Raw genomic sequence first — 2627 nt, forward strand, 5'->3', positions numbered from 1 at the left:
CCTCGGGGAGCACGGCCCTGAGCATGGAGGGGATGAGGAGGGGAGGACGACCTTGGGGAGCACAGCCCAGAGCATCGAGGGGATTAAGGAAGAGGAGGATCTCAGAAAGCACAGCCCTGAGCATGGAGGGGATGAGGAGGGGCGGACGACCTTGGGGAGCATGGCCCTGAGCATGGAGGAGATTAAGGGAGAGGAGAAGGACCTTGGGGAGCACGGGGGGAATGTGGAGCAGAGGAGCACCTTGGGGAGCACGACCTGTCCCTGCATGACCTGTGGTCCCCGGGGTGAGGTCAGGCTGCGGGGGATGCCTCAGATGACAGGAGCTCTGCTGATGGGCTCGTGGTGCGCTCTGCTTATCTGGGATGAGAGGACAGGGACGTGGAGACAGCACCCTGGTGGGAGCTGAGGGTGAGGGTGTGGGCAGGCCGGCCGGCATGGCCTGGAAACCAGAGTCCTGCCGTTGAGGAGAGTGCGAACCCACCTCCCTCAGTTACAGATGGCGAATTAAGGCCCAGAGGGGGCAGTGACTTGTTCAAGGCCATCGGGCTCCCTCTCAAATTGACAGAGGTCCCCTGTGTGGAGTGCCTGGGTTCTTGGAACCTCAAGCCCTAACCCCTTATCCCTGGATCCCCTAAGCTTTTCCCTGGTCACTGTCTGGGTTCCAGCCGTCAGTGCTGGACACACAGGAGCCAGCATGAGCCGGGCAGGCGCACAGCTGCTGGTGAACGGGTCCCGGGGCTCCCCAAATGCGAGTACCTTAGTGACTTATCCATGTTTACAGAAGAGTTTGGTGGTCTCCTGGCGCTGAGGGTCCGAGCGTCAGGTGCAGAGGGAGCAGCAGTGGCCGGGGACACCACAGAGACCACCATGAGAGCCTTGGGACAGTGTGACGCTACTGGCTGCAGCCCTGGGAACCCGTGAGAACTTGGGGAGTGTATCCTGGAATGCCAAGTCCATCACGTCTGGTGACTCCCTGCCCCGGCTAACACACCGTTGTCAAACGCAAGTACTGAGAAAGTACTGAGAAAGTACTGAGAAAGAAGAAACTAAACCCACAGCTCATCACCCAGAGAGAACCTTTGTTAGCACTTTGTAAGACTATTCCATTACTTTAGTCATGCAGAAATAAACATGCATACAGGCGTTGCCATGCTCAGCATAAAGACGTTTTGGTCAACGACAGGCTGCACATGCCCCGGTGGTCCCATACGAGGACAGCAACTCCACCAGGAAGCCTGGGCGTGGCCTGGGCTCTACGTCTAGGTCATGTGAGCACAGTCGGTGACGGCCGCACAGTGATGACACTGTCTAGTGATGCGTTTCTCAGAATGCGTCCCTGTAAGCAGCACGTACACCATCTATACAGTAATAAATGTGCCTCATACGTCTATTCTACAACCGTCTGTGTGGCTTCACTGGGTCATGTGAGGTCCTAGGGTGAAGTCACAGATTTTTCCATGGTGCCCTTTTACTTTTTTAATATTACTATTATTATTTTTACTTTATTATTATTATTTTTATTATTTTGAGATGCAGTCTCTCCTTGTCACCCAGGCTGGAGTGCAGTGGTGCGATCTCAGCTCACTACAACCTCCGCCTCCCAGATTCAAGCGATTCTCCTGCCTCAGCCACCCAAGTAACTGGGATTACAGGCGTCCACCACCACACCTGGCTAGTTTTTGTATTTTTAGTAGAGATGGGGTTTCACCTTGTTGCTAGGCTGGTCTCGAACTCCTGACCTCAAGTGATCCACCCGCCTTGGCCTCCCAAAGTTCTGGGATGACAGGCGTGAGCCACTGCGCCCAGCCCATGGTGCCTTTTTAACACATGCTGCATGTGCCATAATCACTATAGCAAAAGTCTCCTGCTTGGAGACTTACATCCTTCCTTAGTTGTTATGTCTATTTTTAAGATGGGGTCTCAGCTGGGTACGGTGGCTCACATCTGTAATCCCAGCAGCACTGTGGGAGGCCAAGGCGGGCAGATTGCTTGAGCCCAGGAGTTTGGCACCAGCCTGAGCAACATGGCAAAACCCTGTCTCTATTTAAAAATTAAAATAAATACTAAAAAATGAAACATAAAAATACTCACGAGGTGAGGAGATCGAGACCATCCTGGTCAACATGGTGAAACCCTGTCTCTACTAAACATACAAAAAATCAGCCAGGTGTGGTGGTGGGTGCCTGTAGTCCCAGCTACTAAGGAGGCTGAGGCAGGAGAATCGCTTGAACCAGGGAGTCGGAGGTTGCAGTGAGCTGAGATTGCGCCACTGTGCTCCAGCCTGGTGACAGAGCAAGACTTCATCTCAAAAAAAAACCACACGCACACAAAAGATAAAGATGGGGTCGCGCTCTGCCACCCAGGCTGGAGTGCAGTGGTACAGTCACAGCTCACTGCAGCCTCAAACTCCTGGGCTCAAGCGACCCTCCCAACTTGGCCTCCCAAGTAGCTGGGACCACAGGTGCACACCACAGTACCCAGCTTCAGTTGTTAAATTTTTTTATTGAAAGTTACATTGCAATGAATATCACTATACCTCTAAACTTGCTTCTGTGCCTAAAGATAATTTCCCAAAGAAACTTTAATAGAAGTGGAATTTCCAGGTAAAACGGGCATTATATTTTATT

The sequence above is a fragment of the Piliocolobus tephrosceles genome, chromosome 16 (assembly GCF_002776525.5).
Source record: "Piliocolobus tephrosceles isolate RC106 chromosome 16, ASM277652v3, whole genome shotgun sequence".
NCBI lineage: Eukaryota > Metazoa > Chordata > Mammalia > Primates > Cercopithecidae > Piliocolobus > Piliocolobus tephrosceles.